A 23,137-nucleotide genomic window follows, 5' to 3' on the forward strand; every position below is an offset into this window, starting at 1 on the left:
GTGTGTGTACGACATGAATAACTTGATTGAATGATAGAAGCTATCCGAACTTGAGAAGTGGACATCGAGTCCAAGGGCTAAAATTCCCTATTCACACTGGGCCACTGAGGTGTCGAAGTGCACCAGTTGTTTAATCATATAAGATATCCGGCATAACATCGCATTGTATCATGGAGTCACATGCATGAGTTACATCATAGCGGAGCCTATGTGTGGGTTGAGTTATAGTTCTTGGAGTGGTGTAAACTTTGTTATCTTCCTAACTTCATGGTAGTTGTTCTTGCAAGATGTTCTTATTGTTTGATTTCACATTTATTTCCAAGTTGATAATACTAGGTAATTGTAACTTGTTGTTTTGCATTGGTTGTTCCAATATTATATAAATGCGTTACTTATTGTGAATTGCGTTTAAAATGTTTCAAAGTTAGTTTTAGGATGACTCCTTAGCTTCACCTTGAAACTAGACATTAAGGAGGATGATACGCTTGTGTTTGTTTATATTACACTTTCATGGCCTTTGAAACTTTAGGTTATACGCATACGCGTTGTCCTATTGAGTAATTTGATCACTCACCCTAGTTAATTATTATTTTTTAGGTAAGGAAGTAATCGTTTTGGATGCGAACCATCTATAGCTCAGCTTATACTTACATTTTGGACATCTTTTGTATGATTATAGCATGCAAGTGTTAACATGATTTACTTATCTTTTGAAGTTGACAATGTGTAATATAATTAGAAGCATGCCTTGCTTTCTTTTGTGTGTGTAATATGTACCCTAACACTTTATTTTTATGTCAACTTATCATGTATGTAATGAGGCCAAGGGCTAAGTACTTTCATTGTATGTAAATTATAGTACCGTGTATCAAATTGTTCATTTTTGGTATTTCATGTTCTTAGGGGCTTTTTCATCTTTTCCCTTATCTTATTTTCTTATAGATTGACTTTAAAGGTCTTAGGGATTTACCTTGGGTAAGGGGGAGTAAGGTGTCCTATGTTGGATTTTCATCTTTTTGAAGTTTTGGTTACAGTTACTATTCATTGATTTTTTTCGATAACCGAATCGACCATTTCGGGACTTCCCGGGGTCATTTGGGTGTATTTGTGCACCGCATATCCAATTTAAACCTTAAGAAACCTTCTTGAAGGCCTACTTCTATTTCTAGGGCAGCACCTCAACATTTAGATGACTAGGCGCCCGTTTCTACGACCGAGTTGGATAGTTTTTAATCCCCGATTTTATTGTGGCCATAACTTACTCATTTTAAATCCAAATGAGGTGATTCTTGAGTCTAGATTCAAGTATTTTGAGTCATCTTTCAATTCTTTCTGAGAGATATGATTCTTTCTTTTAGATTCAATTCTTTTTGAGAGATATGATCGTTTTGGTGGAACAGTGTTGGGATTTTGTTTGAACTAGGATAGGGTTTTCAAGGGATTTCACTTCCAATGACCTTAGGACTTCATATGAGGTTACCAAATGATATTATTGGATTCTTTTAATCTTATTTGACTTGTTGAGAGTCAAATTTCCTTCTCTTAGGGTAAAATGACCATTTTATCCTTAGTTCCATGCTTTATCCGTTTTAACCTTAGCTTCCGCTTTCGTTTCCCATTTGAGTCTCGTGACTTCTTAGATGTTCTTAGAAGGTCACTTTATCGTCTTAGAGGTGGTGTCCATCTCTAGAGACCTCTTTTCTTTTCTTGCTTCCGCGTTTTGAGACTCGTTATCGGGTCAAATTTTGGGTTACTCCTTGACTTACCGAGTTCTTAGAATTCGGGTCGTCATAGCATAAGTTAATGAAGTCCTATCCTCTGTGGTGGTAACTGAATCCCACTACTGGAGTGCATCCCCAACAAGCTTGAAGGTAGCAAGCATCTGCTTCTGAACCTCCGTGTACTCAACCATGCGAAGATGACGCTCTATGTCCTTCTTCCACTGATGACCCACTCTCACATCGGTCGAGCCTAAGAACTCAGGTGGGCTCCCCTTAAAGAACTCCTAGCCTTTTCCCAAGAATTAGCCTGAACTACCGGTACTAGTACAGGTGCCTGCTGAACTTGTGGCTAATTCTGAAGTGCAGCTGTAACACCTGCTGCTACAGCCTGAGTAATGATGTCAGCTAACTGAGGAGGATCCTCTAGATCTTTGCCCTGCTGTTGGTCCTGATCTCAAGACTCCCGAGTCTACTACTCCTTTTCTTGAAATAAAGGCATTTGTTGCTCCTCTGCAACTTGCTGAAGTCACAGACGATTCTAATGTCTACGCGTTGTTCTCCTCTACTGCCTTTCCCATCTTCTTCCAGCATTAACCATTTTGTTAACACAATAAGATGAAAATCAGTATGCAATTTAATGGATAGTAAAAGAATACAATGAACCATATTACTTAGGCTCTAAACAAAAGAATACGCTACACGAAAATCTTATAACGAACGAAACCCTAGAGACACTTCAACCTGGAGTGCTCTGATACCAACTATGATACCCTCTAATTTCAGAACAGGTGTTGATCAAGTCCACACATAAAATTAGGGAATATTAGCCAATCAATAAGAATCAAGCATAGAATATAGATGGAAAAAAATAATAAAATAAATAAATATTGCTGAAGGGAAATCTAAATTAATAATTAAATAGTAAATTCTCTGATACCGTAATCTCAAAAAAATTCTTATTTTAAGAATAAAACCTTCAGAGTAAAACTTGGGAATCCATACAACGTGGACCCCTAATAAAAATCCAAAACTAATAGATGAAATAAATAAATGTCTTAACTCAAAAGTAATAAACAATAACGAAAACATAATGAAAGTTCTACATCGATGACACCAGAAGAGTGATAAAGACTGGTCTCAACTCTGCACGTACTGACTCTACATCTGGAACTGTCGAGGACCTGAAAAGATAATAACAAAGGTAGGTCAAAACCAACGAACAAACCCTTTCTACTACATCCTAAACAGAGACCTGATAAATGATCTATCCTAGTCCGACTCATGCAATAACTACGTAGGTCAAAATACATAAGTATACACATTATAAACTCTTATTGGATCATAAAACAGCCTCAATCAGATAGTATGTCTCATGTAAGCACACACAAGGTGGTCATGAGTACCTCTTCTACCAGGGCACGCACATCCCTATATCCAGCTACCCATCTCACCTGGCAATATACACCAACCCTAATCATCGATCCCGAGATCTTAAGCTCGTATCATAGTACACACTCAAAATATCCATATGTGAGTAACTTACAGCGATATCCTAACAATGGCACAATTTAAGGTCATAACCATATCTTGACAATAGTATGACCAAAACGTATAGATCTAGACTTATTAGTCGGCCCATATATACATCAGCAAGTCATATCTTAACAATGGTGCTACTAAGACCATATCCTGACAATGGTCCTCTATCATACACATATATACAAATATGTATAAGTTTATAAGCTGGTATAAGTATCATGGGAATGACTTGCAACAAAAGTAAAGCCATTTACTGTTATATGAACAACTAACATAATAACACCCTCTACGGTAATTATTATGACAAGGTAAACCCTTTTTAAACATTAAATTAATAACTTGCAATTCAAATAAGATCCATTATATTAACCTATTATCATTAAAATGGTTACTAAACCAATGAGCTATATTAGTCCACATATAAGTAAATATAAGTTTAAGTTGTGGCTATTCTAAATTTTAAATCATAGCATGTTAATAAAATACCCACCTATTGCTTATATACAATAATACTAACAGCCCATGTACTTGTGACGGCTCAAGTTTTTACAAACCTGATATGTTAATGTGAGCCAAAAAATGACCCGATAATGGATCCGAGTGCAAAAGCAAAATAAAGAAACAAAGTCTCTAAAGATGACATCATCCCTGAGACGCCAATGTGACCTCCCATGAGTCACGGAATCCAAACGGAAAACAAATGCGGAAGGCACATTTTAAAAATGAACAACTACAACCCTAGGGGAAAAATGGTCATTTTGAAATAGATATGGGTGTTACCGAGTACACCACTGAAAAGACAACGAAAAATTAATAAAGTTAGACTCAAGAATCGCTTGATTCGAAGTCCGAATGACCAAGATATGGGACCTCAAAATTTTAGGGGTAAAAACAGAATTTTGACAAGTCCCAGAGTCTCAGCGATCGATCGAGAAATTTGAGAATTGATCGAAAAAAAACTGGATCGATCGAAAAAAAGGTTAAGGAGGTTAAATGGAGGAGAGAAGGTGAAAGGAAGAAGAAGAAAGAGAGGGGTGGCTGTGCAGCAGTAGGGGAGACAAGAAATGTCTAAAATTCTCTCTCTCTCCTCCCTTATTTCTAGAATTCCCAAAAAAGTCCCCTGAACGGGCCCCGCGTGGCCACAAAAAGTGAAAACTGCCCAGACGTGCTCAAACAGAAAAATATCGTGCACAAAAAAGCACCGTTATGACAAAAAATGAATAACGAAAGAAAGGACGCCGAAAACAGAGTCCCGAACAGAAAGATATGCCCTGAGCAAGTTCGGCGACAACTAAGGTAAAAACCCTAAAATTGGGGAAAAAGACCGGAAGACAAATCTAAGAGTACGCGACCTGACGAAAAGCAAAAATGAATCCCGTACAAGGATCCAAGCCCAAAATGGGACACTCGGCATTAACTTTCATTAATTGCACAAAGGCCTCTTTCACAAAAGGATAACTGCACAAATGACCTTAAATGAAAATAACTTCTTAAAGATACTTTCTTAAAAATCGTTAAAGCAAAATATCTTTAAAAAATATTTATGAAAAACACCCTAAGAAAAGAAAATGTTTTCGAAGAAACTCTGATCCATACCCCTACAGATATAGTGAACAACCAACGTACTTTTCCACAAAAGTAAAGATACGCATTTTATGAAAATCAAATGAGGTGGATAGAAAGACGAAAAAATAAAAATGCCGGAAAAAGTGAGAAGATGGCATGGTCCTCACAAATCATGTAATGACCCGAGTTTTATTCAACCCAGTGCGTTAGCGGTGACCTGAACGTAAATCCACAATGAATCAGAATGCTAATGCAAAAGGTAAAACAATGGTCTCTATAGATACTACATGTCTATAAGACACCAAGGTGACCCTCAACGAGGTCATGGAACTCAAAGAAAACAATTGCGGAAGTAACGTTTCAAAAACGGACAAGAATGAGCCTAGGGGCAAAACGGTCTTTTCTAAAGTGGAAGTGGGTGCTGCCAAGCACACCATTGGAAGGAAAACAAAAAAATTAATGAAGATAGACTCAAGAATCACCTGATTTGGAGTCCAGACGGAAAAGATATGAATTTAGGACAAAATGGCCTTCTCCGTTTAGGAGTTACCACTACCCTATCTCACTAGAACTGCAATAACTCTCACTAGGGTTGGATTTTTGATGCATGATTGGTACCATTGGAAAGCTAACTTCAAGCTATTGAGTTTAGACTCAAGAACGACCCGATTTGGATTAGAGATGATGGAGTTATGGCTCTCTGAAGTTGCTGGCTGTCCAAGAAAAATAAAAAGAGGAAGGTTCCAAGGAGGATCAGCTGGCTGAACCTCCATAATTAGCCGACCAAACCCCAATGTTTAGCTGGCTGAACCCCAATCATTAGCCAACCGAAACACCAAAAATCCCAAAAAGGCTACTGGAATAAAGACTCGATATGTGTCAGCCGACTGATGGCTCTTATCAGCCGACCGATGCACCCTACTGTAGCCGAAATGTCTGCTGCAACTCATGGGGAAGATGCTTGGCTTAATCCTAAGGCTATGCATGCTTCCCATTTGATCCAGACAAGTTTCAAAACATCTCTAAGCCTTACATAAACATCCATAACATGCTAAATCGAAAGAAAACTTTGAATGATGTCCAATGCATGAATTTTTCATGAAATTTCATAAAATCTTCCAAAAATAATTCAAAAGTTGAAATCCATGTATTCTTTGAGATGTAATCATGCTCGCATGTGTAAAACGATGAATTAGATGAGCTAGAATAGCCCACGGCCTCATAGCATATCATATACCCTTCAACGCATGAAATCCCATGTATTCCATAAACAAGCTATGAAAATAAAGTAGCATACATGGCATATGAGTGTCTTTGGCCCTTGGCCTCATTACATACACATCTAAAGAGTGTCAAAAGGTGCACTTAAGTGCACATTACATGGCTTAGACAATAAATATAAGTTTTTATACAATACATCAAAAAAGATCATGATATGCTAACAATTGCATATTCAATGTCACCATAAGTACTCCAAGAGTTCTAACAAATCTAAGAGTGTTGTGCATCCCACAATAAAGCTTCTTTACCTGAAAAACACCTAGTAACTTCGGGGTGAATAAACAAGTTTACTCGTAGGGAATGAGCATGCATAAGTTCAATTTATTACAAAGTTTACAATTCATTAAAATTTAGTCCATGCTATTCAGATGACATTGGAACTTTTAACATAGCACAATGAGATGCAATATCACTAGGTTATCAAGTTTGATAATTAGAGAGTGAAATCAAACTAAAGTGGATACTTAGATATCGCCCGGACTAAAACTGTACTCTTGAGATCACTTTAGGGCTATTAACCCATGGGTACCTTCCCCTAGTGCACACTATAGTTTAGGGAGCTCTCTATCTCCCGTACTAGAACCAAGTCCTAGCCATGTCAAGATCTTGATGATATCCCAAGTTTCTAAAATTAACAAGTAGAGAAACAAGTCATGATATGTGATAAAACATAATAAGTTCCATAGATTATATGACTAAATCATTAGATCAATATGATAGAAAATAAATATACCAACTAAGTAATTTCTCTAGATTTCAAGAGTTGTCCAAATGATTCCAATTTAATATATGATAAGGAGTAATTCATGACTATGACATATATCAAATCAAAAATGAGCTATATACAAGCTACAAATAAATCATTTATTTCTCATTTCAATACAAGACATGCATACAACTTGGATATCACTACAAGAACAATTAAATCACTTGAAAAATAAATTATAACATCCCTTACCTCAATAGAGAATTGTATCTCTATAAACCAAAGTAACCAAGCTCTAAATGGAAAACCAAGCTAGGGTTTTAGAGAGGAGAGTGAGAGGAATATAAAGTATTCCTAGCTTGTAGGTCTAAGGTGAATGGAAGAGCACCAAAATGAAACTTAAAACCTTGGATCAAGCTTTGCTCCAATGGTGGCCAAGTTAGGGTTTGAGAGAAAAGAGATGAAAATGAATAAAATGAGATGAAACCCTAAGTTAAAATGGTGGGATTCTCCACTCACTAGATGCTTTTGCACTACCTCTAACGCACACACACTTGCAAGACTAAAGTTGAGTCTTACACTTGTCATGAATCTAAGTAAGCTTCCTAGATTAAATATCAAACCTACACTTGTCAACCATCCATGCCAACCAGTGCTCCTATCCTAGGCCAACAAATGGGTGAATCTCCACCCTCCATGTGTCATCAAACAAGGCTTCCAAGTGGTTTCACCACAAGATTAACAAGTGGCACCATAAGTGTGTGACACTTGTCACATTTTTCAGAATTTGCAAAAAGGTCCTTTTTGAAAATATCTTCCAAATTAAATTGCAAAATGGTCCCTAAGACGAAAAATAATTACTTTGCATAATTACCCAAAAACCCCTCAAGTTATGAATAATTACCAAAAGTAATGCATCTATGCCATTTACAAGAAAAGTAAACATTTAGCATGTTTTTCTACAAAAGTAAAAATGTAGATATCATGGAAATGAAATATCATGGATGCATGCAAAGCCGGAATCAAATCCGAGCACAAAAAGTGAGGTTATGCAAGGAAAATGCTAAACGAGAAAAAGACGAACTACGAAAAAAGACGAGAAAAGAATTTACCGAAAAAGAAAGGAAGGAAAATGACCGGGTCATTACAACCTACCCTCCTTAAAAGGGGTTTCGTCCCTTAAATCGAATGGTACCTGAAAGAAAGAACAAATGGGTATACCGAGAGCGAACCTCCTGCTCGAGCTCCCAGGTAGCCTCCCCAACGCCGTGGTGTCTCCACAAGACCTTAACTAATGGAATGGTCTTGGTCCGCAAGACCTGTTCCCGTGAGTCAAGAATCTGGACTGGACCTTCCTCGTAGGTCACATCCTCATCAACAACAAAATCTGTCCATTATAAAATATATGATGAATCCGGCTCGTACTTTCTCAGCATAAAGACATGAAAGACGTCGTGAACCCTATCTAGGTCTGGCGGCAACGCCAAACAGTAAGCAATTTCACCGACCTGCTCCAATATCTCAAATGGTTCAATGAACCTAGGAGACAACTTGCCCGTCTGTCAAAATCTCAGAAGTCCCTTCCGTGGAGAAATCTTGAGAAAGACATGGTCTCCTACCTCAAAAGACAAGGATCATCTCCTCTTGTCAGTGTAACTCTGCTATCTGCTCTGTGCGGTAACCAACCTCTGCCGAATCAACTTAATTTTCTCTATAGTCTCAATGACAATGTCGGGACCCAAGGCAATGGTATCACCGACCTCAGTCCAATAAACTGGAGATCTGCAAAGCCTGCCATACAACTCCTCCAAAGGTGCCATCCCAATACTGGCCTGGTAACTGTTGTTGTAGGCAAACTTAACCAAAGGTAAGTAGTCCTCCCAACTACCTCCGAAATCTAAGATACAAGCCCGTAACATATCCTCTAATATCTTAATGGTACGTTCCGACTGACCATCAGTCTAAGGATGGAATGCTGTGCTAAAATGAAGCCCCGTGTCAAGAGCCTCTTGAAAACTCTACCAAAAGTGAGATGTGAACCGTGGATCCCTATCTGAAACAATGGATACAGGAACCCCATGAAGCTTGATAATCTGTCTCACATACAGTCCACTCAGTCTCTCTACACTATCTGTCACTGCCATGGGCAAGAAGTGAGCCGTCTTAGTCAACCTGTCAACTATGACCCAAACGGCATCATTCCCTGCCTGAGACCTCGGAAGTCCCATCACAAAATCCATAGTGATGTGCTTCCATTTCCACTCAGCTACTAGTAATGGTTGTAATAATCCTGTCGGTCGCTGATGTTCAGCTTTCACTTGCTGACAAGTAAGGCATCGAGCCACAAACTGTGAAACATCCCGTTTCATGCCCTGCCACCAAAACTGTCACCGTAGATTATGATACATTTTCATACCACCAAGATGAATTGCGAGTTGAGAGTGGTGAAAATCCTGAAGAACGTTTTCATGACAAGACAAGGGAACAAACATCATCCCCTTATACCTGAGACCACCGTCTAAATGTATGGTCCAACCCTTTATATTCTTGCTGCCTGAAATCCAAACATGGATGGCCTTCATCTCCCTATCCTCCAACTGTGCCTCAATAACTCTGCTAACAAGAGTTGGTTGAGCTATGAGACTAAACAAAATAGCCGATGAAGCGTCCTCATAAGACTGCAAACCAAGATCTGTAAGCTCTTCTAGCATCTTCCATCTATGAATGGAAATGCTAGCAAGAGTCTCCTATGACTTTCTACTCAATGCATCGGCCACCACATTGGCCTTACTAGGATGGTACTGTAACTTAAAGTCGTAGTCCTCCATGAACTCAACCCATCTGCACTGTCTCAAGTTCAAATCATTCTGAAAGAAGAGATACTTGAGACTTTGTGGTCAAAGAAAACTTACAACTTTTCCCCATACAAATAGTGTCTCCACCCCTTCAAGGCAAAGATAATTGCTGCCAACTCCAAATCATGTGTCAGATAGTTCAACTCGTGAGTTTTCAACTGTCGAGACCCATAAGTAACCACCTGCTCTGTCTACATCAAGACACAACCCAAACCTTCCCATAAAGCATCACAGAAGATTACATAACCCAAACCACATTCAGGAATGATCAAAACAGGAACCAATGTCAACCTGACCTTCAACTCGTGAAAAGCAACCTCACATGCCTCATTCCATACGAACTTGACCCCATGCGGGTAAGTCGAGTCATAGGTGCCGCTAAATGAGAAAAATCCAAAACAAATCTCCGGTAGTAGCCAGCTAGGACAAGAAAACTCCGAATCTTAAACACTATATTCGGACATTCCCAATCCATCACCGATTCAATCTTTGACGGATCCACTGCAACTCCGCCCCCTGACACAACATGTCCAAGGAACTTCATTTCCGGTAGCCAAAATTTGCATTTCTCGAACTTGGCGTACAACCGATTATCCCTAAGGATCTGCAACACTGTCCTCAAATGATACTCATGCTCCTCTAGTGAAGCTGAGTACACGAGAATGTCATCAACAAAAATCACAACGAACTGATCAAAATGGTTACTGAATACACGGTTCATCAAGTCCATAAAAGTTGCTGGAGCATTGGTCAAACCAAATGGCATCACCAGAAACTCATAATGGCCATACCGTGTGCGGAAAGTGGTCTTGGATACATCCTCATCCTTAACCCTCAACTGATAGTAACTCGACCTCAAATCAATCTTCGAAAAACAAGTGGCTCATTTCAACTGATCAAACAAGTCATCAATCCTAGGCAAAGGATACCTATTCTTGATCGTAACATGATCCAGCTTATGATAATCGATGCAAAGTCTCAAAGACCTATCCTTCTTCTTCGCAAAAAGAACCGGTGCTCCCCAGGGTGAAGCACTAGGACTAATAAAGCCCTTAACTTTCAAATCATCCAATTGAGCTTTTAGCTCATCCAATTCTACCGGTGCCATTCGGTACAGTGCCATAGAGATCAGCGTAGTGCTGGGAATGACATCGATGGCAAAGACAACTTCTCGAAGAGGAAGAAGCTCCCTCAACTCCTCTAGAAAAACATCCAGAAACTCCACAACAACTGCTGGATAAATGCAGCCTAAGCTGCTGTCCTCCTCAGCCAATAGGCTAGCTAAGTAAGACCTGTGGCTTCTCCAGTTACCAATATTGAAAATCATCGTCGAGTGGGAATCACTCCAATCTCCCAAGAAGTGAAAATAATCTCCCATGGGAGTGCAAATAGACACTCACCCGCAGAAGCAATCGATCGTGGCATGAAAAAAAGACAACCAGTCCATCCCAATAATGACGTCAAAGCCCATCATATCAAAAACAACAAAATCAAACTCTAAGGTCCGTGCAACTATCTCGATGGCACAACCCCAACAAATATGGTCTAAAAATACTGGACCCCAAACTAGTGTGTCAACACAAAGGAAACCATCCCGTTGTGTGATCTCCAGGCCCAAAGAATGTGTAAATGAAACAAATAGGAATGAATGTGATGCACCTGTGTCAATAAGAACTCTAGCCCAAGAACTCTAGCCCAAGAACTGAAAACTGGAAAGATACCTCGAACTGAAGAAGTCCCAGCAGAGGTATAGGCCTGTGGCAATGTGTAAGCTCATCCCTAAGCCCCCGACTGTTGAGAACTGCCCTGGTGGCCCAACTGATGTCCGAAAGCAGTAGGCGTAGAACCTCTACCCGGATATGAACTGATTGGTGCAACTGGGTATAGTGCTTGAGGCACCCTGAAGCCTGACTATATAACTGCTGACTGTGCCGCTGTGGCCTGTGAACCTGCACCACTCTATACCCTGCTCCGTGGATAAGGGCAATCCTTCCTCATATGACCAGACTGCTTGCAATAGTTGCAAGTCCCCTGAAACCCGTTCATCAAAGTTGTAGGCTTACTAGCCTGTGATTGACTGTTTTGTGGCTGAAGCTGTGGGCAGCAAGGCTTAATGTGCCCCGGCTACTAACAATGGTGAAAAATTACTCCCCGGGCTGACCCCAAAGATACTGGAACAGCAGATGCAGACCGAGCCTGCTGTGACTGTCCCTGAGTGTGTGAATTGTCCCCAGCATTAGCCTTTTTCCACTGATTCCTGGAAGATGACGGAGTGTGGCCACGAGGCTGCTTGTGTGAACCCCTGATCCGTAACTGATCCCGTTCCTCTGCCTTAGCTAGCATAGCCCTCTGGACCACCTCTCTATAAGTCCTCAAATCAAGAATTGAGACCCGTGGCCTGATGTCAAGATGTAGTCCATCCTAAAATTTCATTGCCCTTGCCTCATCTGTCGCCACCATGTCCTCGGCATAACGAGAGAGAGAAGTAAATCGTGTCTCATACTCAATGACACTCATAGTGCCCTGATAAAGACCTGTAAACTGTATCTTCATCTCCCGCCTCATAGCCCTAGGAAAGAAGAAGTTGAAGAATAATGTCGTGAACTCCTCCCAAGTCATCACCTCCACATCGTGGATATTAGTCATGGACCTCCACCAAATATCAGCATCTCCCATGAACATAGAAGCTCTCAAAGAGATCCTCAATCGGTCTGTAAGTACTACCATGCTATCAAGCTTGCGTACTATGAGATCAAACCATGCCTCTGAAGCAAGCGAATCCATACTCCTTGAAAACTAGTCGATCTTAACCCTTTGTAACTTCATGAAGTAATCCAATGCCTCACTAGCAACTGGTGCCGGTACCAGGATCTGTATCCCTGCAATATGCTGACGAAACATCTACTAAATAGACTCTGACATTCCCAGAGCTATTCCTTGTGCAATCTGCTCCTCATAAGTCGGAGGTCGTGGTGGATTTGGGCCCATGCTATGAACTGGAATCCTAGGCCTTCCTGGACCCCTCATAAACTCAATGTCATTAAACTACTCCTCAATGCCCTGACGTGAAGACTCCCCAAGCATGACAACTATGATGCTAAACGTACGCAAGGAAAGAGGTCAACGATAACACAAGCAAATTTGACCGAATACACTCACACTATGAAAGAATGAAATATAGAGTAATACAAGGTATGCAATATACGGTCATGCTAAAGAAATCAAAGAAAGCTACTTAAAGGGCTAAGTGTTTAAGCAAATAAATATATATGTCAAACAAGGATGCTTTTAAACACAAAAGCATAAAAGTACAGAAGGCATATCATCATACCAAGCAAATTATCAAATGGCACGTAAACATGTTACCAAAACCATGTGAATACATCAAGGTAGATCAACAAAACCATGATATGCACCCAAAACCCGTCGTCCTAAGGTTTTCAAACCTAGGAGCTCTGATACCACTTGTAATGACCCGAGTTTTATTCAACCCGGTACGTCAGCGGTGACCTGAACGTAAATCCACAATGAATTAGAATGCGGATGCAAAAGGTAAAATAATGGTCTCTAGAGATACTACATGTCTATAAGACACTAAGGTGACCCTCAACGAGGTCACGGAACTTAAAGAAAACAACTGCGGAATCGACGTTTCAAAAACGGACAAGAATGAGCCTAGGGGAAAAATGGTCTTTTCTAAAATGGAAGTGGGTGCTTCCAAGCACACCATTGGAAAGACAACGAAAAATTAATGAAGTTAGACTCAAGAATCACCTAATTCAAAGTCCGGACGGAAAAGATATGAATTTAGGACAAAATAGCCTTCTCCGTTTAGGAGTTACCACGAACTTATCTCACTAGAAATGTAATACCTCTCACTATGGTTGGATTTTTGATGCATGGTTGGTACCATTGGAAAGCTAACTTCAAGCTCTTGAGTTTAGACTCAAAAATGACCAAATTTGGATTAGAGATGAAGGACTTATGGCTCTCTAAAGTTGCTACTACAATGCTATCTAAGAAAAATAAAAAGAGGAAGGTTCCAGGGAGGATTAGCCGGCTGAACCTCCATCATCATCCGACTGAACCCCAATGTTCAGCTGGCTGAACCCCAATCATCAGCCGACCGAAACACCAAAAATCCCAAAAAGGCTACTGGAATGAAGACTCGATATGTGTAAGCCGACTAATGGCTCTCATCAGCCGACCGATGCACCCTGCTGCAGCAGAAATGTCTATTGCAACTCATGGGGAAGATGCTTGGCTTACTCCTAAGGCTATGCATGCTTCCCATTTGATCCGGACAAGTTTTAAAACATCTCTAAGCCTTACATGAACATCCATAACATGTTAAATCGAAAGAAAACTTTGAATGATGTCCAATGCATGAATTTTTCATGAAATTTCATAAAATCTTCCAAAAATAATTCAAAAGTTGAAATCCATGTATTCTTTGAGATGTAATCATGCTCGCATGTGTAAAATGATGAATTAGACGAGCTAGAATGGCCTACGGCCTTATGGCATGTCATATGCAAAATATGACCCTTCAATGCATGAAATCCCATGTATTCCATAAACAAGCTATGAAAATAAAGTAGCATACATGGCATGTGAGTGTCTTTAGCCCTTGGCCTCATTACATACACATCTAAAGAGTGTCAAAAGGTGCACTTAAGTGTACATTATATGGCTTAGACAATAAATACAAGTTTTTATACAATACACCAAAAAAGATCATGATATGCTAACAATTGCATATTCAATGTCACCAAAAGTACTCCAAGAGTTCTAACAAATCTAAGAGTGTTGTGCATTCCACAATAAAGCTTCTTTACATGAAAAACACCCAGTAACTTCAAGGTGAGTACACAAGTTTACTCATAGGGAATGAGCATGCATAAGTTCAATTTATTACAAAGTTTACAATTCATTAAAAATTAGTCCATGCTATTCAAATGACATTGGAACTTTTAACATAGCACAATGAGATGCAATATCACAAGGTTATCAAGTTTGATAATTAAAGAGTGAAATCAAACTAAAGTGGATACTTGGATATCGCCCGGACACTCTTGAGATCACTTTAGGGCTATTAACCCATGGGTACCTTCCCCTAGTGCACACTATAGTTTAGGGAGCTCTCTGTTTCCCGTACTAGAACCAAGTCCTAACCATGTCAAGATCTTGATGATATCCCAAGTTTCCAAAATCAAGAAGTAGAGCAACAAGTCATGATATGTGATAAAACACAATAAGTTCTATGGATTATATGACTAAATCATTAGATCAATATGATAGAAATTAAATATACCAACTAAGTAATTTCTCTAGATTTCAAGAGTTGTCCAAATGATTCCAATTTAATATATGATAAGGAGTAATTTATGAATATGCCATATATCAAGTCAAAAATGAGTTATATACAAGCTATAAATAAATTATTTATTTCTCATTTCAATACAAGGCATGCGTATGATATCACTACAAGAACAATTAAATCACTTGGAAAATAAATTATAACACCCCATACCTCAATAAAGAATTGTATCTCAATAAACCAAAGCAACCAAGCTCTAAATGGAAAACCAAGCTAGGGTTTTATAGAGGAGAGTGAGATGAATATAAAGTATTCCAAGCTTATAGGTCTAAGGTGAGTGGAAGGGCACCAAAATGAAGCTTAAAACCTTGGATCAAGCTTTGCTCCAATGGTGGCCAAGTTAGGGTTTGAGAGGAAAGAGATGAAAATGAATAAAATGAGATGAAACCCTAAGTTAAAATGGTGGGATTCTCCACTCACTAGGTGCTCTTCCACTACCTCTCACACACACATACCTACAAGACTAAAGGTGAGTCCTACACTTGTCATGAATCTAAGTAAGCTTCCTAGATTAAATATCAAGCTTACACTTGTCAACCATCCATGCCAACAAGTGCTCCTATCCTAGGCTAACAAATAGGTGAATCTCCATCCTCCATGTGTCATCAAACAAGGCTTCCAAGTGGTTTCATCACAAGATCAACAAGTGGCACCATGAGTGTGTGACACTTGTCACATTTTTCAAAAATTGCAAAAGGTCCTTTTTAACAATATCTTCCAAATTAAATTGCAAAATGGTCCCTAAGACGAAAAATAATTACTTTGCATAATTACCCAAAAACCCCTCAAGTTATGATTAATTATCAAAAGTCATGCATTTATGCCCTTTAGAAGAAAAGTAAACATTTAGTATGCTTTTCTACAAAAGTAAAAATGTAGATATCATGGAAATGAAATATCATGGATGCATGCAAAGCCGAAATCGAATCCGAGCATAAAAAGTGAGGTTATGCAAGGAAAATACTAAACGAGAAAAAGACGGAATATGGAAAAAGACAAAAAAAGAATTTTTCGAAAAAGAAAGGAAGAAAAATGACCGGTTCATTACAAATCATGGCAAAACCTTAATAGGGAAGTGTGTCGGAGACTAATCCCGAACACTCAAAACAACCTGAAGGGATAAAATTCGAACTCAGAAAAGAAGATATCAACGACAAAAAGAATTCGTAAAAATAGGAAAAAGAAAATTCGTAAAAACAGGAAAAAGAAAAGGAAGGAAAATGACAGGGTTATTACAACCTACCCTCCTTAAAAAGATTTCGTCCCCGAAATCAGGAACATACCGAGGAGAACCAAACTAGGGCCAAAAGTAAGGTCAAACTAAAGGATAGATCATAAAGTGCTAAAGGACAACTCCAAAAGCCTCGAGATCAAACAAAGAATGCGAAACCAAGAATTGAGAGACAACTCTCCTAATGAATCGACATCCTAACCCAATGTCAATCACCGAAAGAATCCAAAGACAACGTCTCGTCAAAACAAGACACTGAACCAAAGTAACATGGCAGTACGAACAGTGACTAGAACCCATCCACAATGTACTCAAATGTGTGGTAGCATCAACAGCGTCTAGTGCTCGTCCACACTTACTCATCAGTAAGGTAGCATCGATGGCAACTAGCACTCGCCCACCACACAATTTTGTACGGTAGCATGACAGTACAAAGCACTAGTTCATAACATGCCCCCACTAGGTCTACCCATAAAACCTCTCGATACAAATGACATCAATGTTGAAAATAATCATTGCCCAAAGCAATGCGAGAACCAGGCATTGGTGAGAGTTAGGATATGGTCCAAAGACGTCCTGCGGAACTATTTTAGCCAATCCCACAACTCTGACACAATGTCATAGGCACCATCATACTTAAGGCCTCAAATCCTCAATACAGACAAAATCATCAACTCCTACGTCTCCAAACACCATAATCAACAACACCGGTCATGAATCCAAAGCCTGACAAGTCTGTGCCCTCAAGCCAATGGATCGGACTTCCTAAAATAAAAAAACTTCAACACCTCCAAAACCGCAACAGACCTCATTACAAGACATCACCTCGAAAGTCCCACATATCATTTCGAAAAAGATCCACTACAAGACTACACACCATAATCAAAGCACCGGATCAAAATCCCCATCATGGATAACTAAATCCTCAATACACAAGTCCACCACAAGGCTCACACATCACAATCCCGATAACTAAGATCACAAAACGAATCTCTAAAAACCATGCTTGGCATCACTAAGCTAAATCAAAATTCCTCAAGGTACACACCTATTCCTATCAATCCATATCGTTATTCCATAAACAACCACTGGAATCGCGATTTCCATAAAACCATGCCTAGTCACAACTAGAACGAGAAAACTCTACAAACAAGTCATGTCCAAAAGCGATCATTTGAAACACTTCCTAAGAGTCAACCACTCCCAAGACTCCAAAACTCAAAACAAGTCTCCAAAAGACATTCTCAAAGGAGCATTAAGCTTACTTAACAAATCAAACGAATCCTCAATTATATGGACATAAGTCCCCATAAAACAATCTCACGTCAAACTACACACACTGAGTACAACAAAAATCACATGCAACCACGGCTAAAACTCCCCAAGGGAAGACACGAAAGGGAACTACCAGTCCTAACAAGAATAACACTACGGCTCTGTCTCTAAAATAAAAGATGATAAGGTCAAAAACTTCACCCCTACATGGAAGTAAGCCGACCAAAATCAATCAAATCCTCACTAAGAACTCGAGACAACAACGGCGATCCTCGCGGATCAACCAATCCCAAAACCATGCACAATGCAATAAAGAGAAGAAACTCACTCCTTGTGAAGTCCCTAACACGAACCAAGAAAAAAGAAGAAACCTTATTTTCCCACAAGTGTCGATAAGACAAACACAAAAGAAAGGAGCATTCTTGCCACTTTAGGGAAGTAGACAGCCCATGCAAAACAAAATGTGACAACTCCTGCATAAGGAAGTCCACAATGCAACCAACACAAAATTCTACATGCACACTATATGCAACCAAGGGGAACATGACACTAGCCCGTGCTCTCCCAAAATGAACCAAAAGGGACTCTGTGAAAAGAATTACTCGCAAAACTACACATAAAAGTCACGCATGTAACAAGGGAATGCAAATACCAATTAAATACATCTACCCACATAGGTCAAATCAATAACATATGCAACACGTCTCCACATAAGCACAAAATCATGTCACTAAAGCTTAGTAATAACATGTCATCTTTAAGCATATAAACAAGGCATACTAGTGCCACACAACAAGAAGGCAAATATGGACACACCTCCACCTACTCATGCATCACGATATCACAAATCGTACTACTAACATGGTAGTAAACAAAACTGTAAAAAATGATGCTACAATTAAACCCTAAGGACATCGTGTCCTAAAGTGTCTAAGTAAAAGAGAGATCAGTCTAGGCTACGATCTATCTCCAAAGATCACAATTCATCGACATGTCTTAAAACAAATGTGAGCCCTTACCACAATGGTAAGACTCAAACAATCTGTCTCTAAATGTCAAGGCCACACCTCATACATATAAAAAGAGTCCTAAATAGTGTTCTTAGGCACACTTTACATATTCTGAATTGAAAATGACATGTTAAAACCTCTAATTTCGTAATATTACTTTCAAAGGCAAACTATAAAACCAAAGTGCATAAATGTAAACGAAATGGTGTTTGGCCCTTGGCCATACCTCATACATATAAAATAAGTCCAAAAGAGCATACCTAAGTACACTTTACATAATACAAGGTAAAAAGGGTATAGCAAAACCTAGTTAAGTATTACAACTCCAAAGACAAAATAAACCATGCTAACACTTGCATGTTTACAAAAAAAAATAAATAAATAAAGTACATCAAAGTATTCCAATTGAACATGTCAACCTAGGGATGTTGTACATCCCAAAACAAAGTCTCCATACCTGAAAAATATCCCAAACAACTAGGGTGAGTAAACAAGTTACTCGTAGGAAATGAACATCCGTATAACCTAAAGTTTTAATAGTTTTGCAAGTTGATATAAATCAATTCATGTGGTTCATATCGCCTAATGTCTATGTTACAACGTGAATTATGGGATCATCTCAAGCTACCCAAGCAATTGAATGAAAACCATAATATACAAGTATACATGCTCAAGTATACTAAACAATATTGAAACTAAATACATAATATACAAGCATACATCCACAAGTATACTAAACGATATTGACACTAAATACTCAATATAAACAACTATACGTCCATATGTATACTAAACAATATCGAAATGAAAAATGCAATATATACAAGTATACATCCACAAGTATACTAAGCAATATTGAGACGAAATACACAATATAAACAAGTATACGTCCACAAGTATACCAAACAATATTGAAACAAAAAATGCAATATATACAAGTATACATCCACAAGTATACTAAGCAATATTGAAATATATGGCATACAAGTATACAAGCTCAAGTATACTAAACCAAAATGAATCTCATGCACCAAATCACAAGCTACAAGTAATTAACGATTAACAACTTAGAATTGAATGCGAAATCAAATAGGTGGAAAAACTAAGACATGTGGTCTCAAGACCATACAAGTTATTCTGGGTAATTACGACCTACAAGGTATTACCTAGTGCGAACTAATAACATAGGGAGAACTTTTATCTCCCTTACTAGAGCCAAACCCTAGCCATCATATACTTCATGTCCCCTCAAGCTTTCCAAAATCAACAAGTTCATAACTCATATTCAAATAATGATCCACGAAACCACCTTTTTTGCACAAGTAAGGTTGAAGCCACACAAACCATGTCCTAGAATTTCAATTCTAAAATGACATACGAAACGTCAAGTCTTTAATGTTCGATTCATTACATATAACAACAATATTATCCAATATTAAAAATATTTTCATATGAATATCCAACAAGTCCAAATCCATTATTTAAACAGAAGACAATTTCAAAAAAATAATTAAATCAAAGGAACAATTAAATAGAATTTAATTAAAATAAAAAATTAAATTCTCTAGATTTTAAAACTCCTCCAAATGACTTCAAATTCATATATGTTCAAGATCAAGTCAAGGCCTAATTTAATAACATATCCTAAATTAATTCCAAACAAGACACAACTATGTAAATTGAATTTCATGTAAAGTATAACTATATTCAATTCTAAAATTTATATAAAGACATGCATACGAGTCATATAAACCCCAAGAACATATAAAACACTAAGGGTGTAAACATAAAAACATCCCCTACCTCAATTTGAGATGAAAATCTCAATTGACGCCAAAACGAAACCTTTCCGAAAGCGATGAAATTTTGGAGTTACGACGGGGACAACGAAGGGAACAACAAACCCTCTTGCAACAACACCCAAATCCAAAATTGAACTCAAAACCTAAACTCAAAAATGGTCGAAACCGTATTCAAGTTGGATGGAAATGAAGGCCTTGTCAAGGCCGATTATAAAGCCTTTGTCGGCGAAGGAAGAATCAAAGGTTAATGAGGTTAAATGGAGGAGAGAATGTGAAAGGAAGAAGAAGAAAAAGAGGGGCAGTTGTACAATAGTGGGGGAAAGAGGAAACTGCCCAGATATGCACAAATGGAAAAAGACCGTGCACAAAAAGCACCTTTATGACAAAAAATGAACAATAGAAAAAACGGCATCGAAAACTGAGTCCCGAGCAGAAACATATGCCTCGAGCAAGTTCGGCGACAACCGGGGTTAAAAACTCTAAAACTTGGGAAAAAGACCGGAAAACAAATCTAATAGTATGCGACCCGATGAAAAGCGAAAATGAATCCCATACGAGGATCCAAGTCCAAAACGGGACACTTGGCATTACATTTCGTTAACTACACAAATGACCCTAAATGAAAATATCTTCCAAAAGATATCTTTTTAAAAACCCCTGAAGCAAAATATCTTTAAAAAATATTTACAAAAAACACCCCAAGAAAAGAAAATGTTTTCGAATAAACTCTGCATCCATAACCCTACGGGCACAGTGAACAACCAGCGTGCTTTTCCACAAAAGTAAAGATACGCATTTCATGGAAGTTAAATAGGTGGATGCATGCAAAGTCGAAAATCAAATCCGAGCATAAATCGTGAGGTTATGTGAAAGGAAATGATAAACGGGAAAAAAGACAAAAAAAAGAAAAATGCTAGAAAAAGTGAGAAGATGACACGGTCCTCACAAATCAAGGCAAAACCTTAATAGGGAAGAGTGTCGAAGACTATTCCAGAACACTCAAAACAACCCGAAGGGACAAAACTCAAACTCATAAAAGAAAACATCAACGAAAAAATAAAATCTATAAAAATAGGAAAAATGAAATGAAGGAAAATGATAGGGTCATTACAGTATTACTTATATAAAACAATACTAACATACTATGTATATATATAATATTAACATAGAAGTTAGTATTATCACATGCTATAAAAAAAAAAAATGAAACCACCATCAAATTTACATGTATAGAGACAACATGTTTGCATTGATTTCGCCTGATCCAATGAACCCCCACCTATGTAGACAGTAAAGTCACAAAGAACTCGAAGGAACCCACTTCTATATTATATATATAACCTGTACCACATTCCATATATGTATATCCTATTAATCATACAATTAACAAACAACATATATATATATACACTTGCTGTATGTAAAACACCCAACCCTGAGATTTTCGTCACCCACCTGGCTGCCCTATATATATCATATTTATCATGTAATTAACCAACAACAACATATATATATATATATATATATACTTGCTATATATAGATATATCACCACCTAACTGTGAGAATACATTCAAGAAAACAACCATTAAACTCATAGAAAATAGATAGAAAATCATGTTGTAATGACCCAACTTATTCATAAAGATTAATCAAAAATTTTAACCAATCTAACATCCTTAAATGCAAAAAAAAAAAAAAAAAAAAAAAAAAAAAGAAAAAAAAAAAAAGAAAAAGAAAATTCAAAAAACAAATTACATAACTATAATCATGTGAATATATAAACACCTATACACATATACCTCCGTGTTATGGTTCGTTCAAAGCCTCTATATCATTTAATTAATTTGAAATTAATTATCTAAAATCATTGTAAAGATGAATTGAATACGGAACAAAGAGGATAAATAGAACAAAAACTTGCCTTTAGAGTTTCCCATCGAAACTCTATGCCTTTCTTCTCCAATTTCCCCTTGACACCGGCGACTTTCGGGTCGCCGTCGTCTACCTCTGTTGCTCTGAATAATGCCCACAACAATCCCTTGTCAAAGACTCTCGCTCCGGTCTACAAATCCCCCCTTTTTTCTCTTTCTTCCTTTCTTTCTCTCTTTCTTCCTTTCTTTCTCGCTGCCCTCTGTGATAATTTCCTCACTACTTCGTTGCTTTCCTAAAACTATGTAACAGACCTAACCTATATATATATATATAAATATAAAACCTAATTCTAATATCCCAAACAATTATTAGCCTAATCATCTAAACAACTAACACCACCCACACAATGACACGTTTGTCATTATAAATCCACTAATAATATAACCTTATAATTCAAATAAGTTTTAAATACTAATAATAATAACTTCATTAATCCATTGTGTGAATATATATACCTTTATATATATATAAGTACATATCCCTATATATATGTAAATATACATATATATATATATATGTGATATATATATATATATATATATATATATCTCCCATCCATACAACTAACTAAAAAAATATAAAAATAAAATAAAATAACACCAATGAAAACATTTACAACTACCTAAAGAAATTCTACTAAATAACTAACATTTAAATAACAAATAAATAACACTCCACAAACAATTCAAATAGCCAAATACATAAAATAAAAATTAAAAAAATTAAAAAATAAAAAACACTAAATAATTAGCATTTAAATGAAATGACAAAAAATAAAATCCTAAAACAAATGCATAAACAATTCAAATAGCCACATAGATAAATAAAATGAAATAA

This window comes from Cornus florida, unplaced genomic scaffold, assembly GCF_030987335.1.
Source record: "Cornus florida cultivar Cherokee Brave unplaced genomic scaffold, ASM3098733v1 CherokeeBrave_3.0.0_Hap2_Chr03, whole genome shotgun sequence".
Taxonomy (NCBI): domain Eukaryota; kingdom Viridiplantae; phylum Streptophyta; class Magnoliopsida; order Cornales; family Cornaceae; genus Cornus; species Cornus florida.